General features: G+C 44.2%; 1 long non-coding RNA gene across 1 annotated transcript; it reads left to right on the top strand.

Moving 5' to 3' along the window:
• Positions 1 to 6: 6 nt before the first annotated feature.
• Positions 7 to 603, top strand: LOC125618563. The gene is made up of 2 exons (XR_007349902.1): positions 7 to 107; positions 327 to 603. It is a non-coding gene; the product is annotated as an uncharacterized LOC125618563 (long non-coding RNA).
• The last annotated feature ends 309 nt before the right edge of the window (positions 604 to 912 follow it).

Raw genomic sequence — 912 nt, 5'->3', positions numbered from 1 at the left:
GCATCGGAAACCCCTGCCTGCCCCCCTGGACCCGCGCCACCGGTCTCCGGCCTTTTCTCTCCCGGGTCTGGGTTTCTCCGTGCCTAGGGGAATCATTCCATAATAAGGTTGTGAACCCCTCCTTTCCATTGTTTGTGATTGACTTGGGGACATCATACTGTGCTCTATCTCTCACTCCCTCGTTTGTACGACGTGGCGTGCTCGATTTTTTTTTTTTTTAAACTGCGGATTTAAAACGCAGCCAGAGAGCTGGGTGAAGAGCTCGGCTCCCCAGGGCGTAATAGAATTAAACTGCAATCCACCCTCCTCCCCCTTCCCATTCACAGCCCCCTGGCGCTGGGAAGCCGCCCGGCTGCTGCAGAACCGCCTTGCTGGCTCCATCCCTGTTTTCTCCTGTCCAGTCCTCCCAGAGAAAGTGACGGTACAGCCTATGAGAACTGGAGCTAAAACGGACATGGGCAGAGTGCAAGAGGAAACCAGAGCCATTCAACTATTACTAGAGAGGAATCGCTGTAGAAAAACATGTGCAAAATAGGCGCAAACACTGCGTCGTCAAGGCTGCGATTTCTGATACAAAATAAAAGGTTCTCATAGCAACAGAAACGAGCCCATGTTGTGCTCAGAATTACATACATTCATATGTTCCTAGTTGTAAAATTTTGACATAACCTCCGGTTAAAATTATAATGGAAGTTTTAAATTCTGCTTTCCTGAAACTTTGCAGCTATAGCATGGTGTTAAATTGTTATTTATCAATAAGCTTACCTATTAGGATACTTAAAAAAAAAAAGCTTTGAATAAAATGCCTAATGCTGTGGCTATTTTTAAGCTAATGTTTAATGATATGTCAGCATATGTGTACTAATTTAACGACTTAATGCACATAAGAGCAATTTATAAACTAAATTTTAA

Source organism: Marmota marmota, unplaced genomic scaffold (assembly GCF_001458135.2).
Source record: "Marmota marmota marmota unplaced genomic scaffold, marMar, whole genome shotgun sequence".
Classification (NCBI taxonomy): Eukaryota; Metazoa; Chordata; class Mammalia; order Rodentia; family Sciuridae; genus Marmota; species Marmota marmota.
The sequence above is the reverse complement of the archived record's forward strand: the minus strand, read 5'-3'. Positions and strand labels throughout refer to the sequence as shown.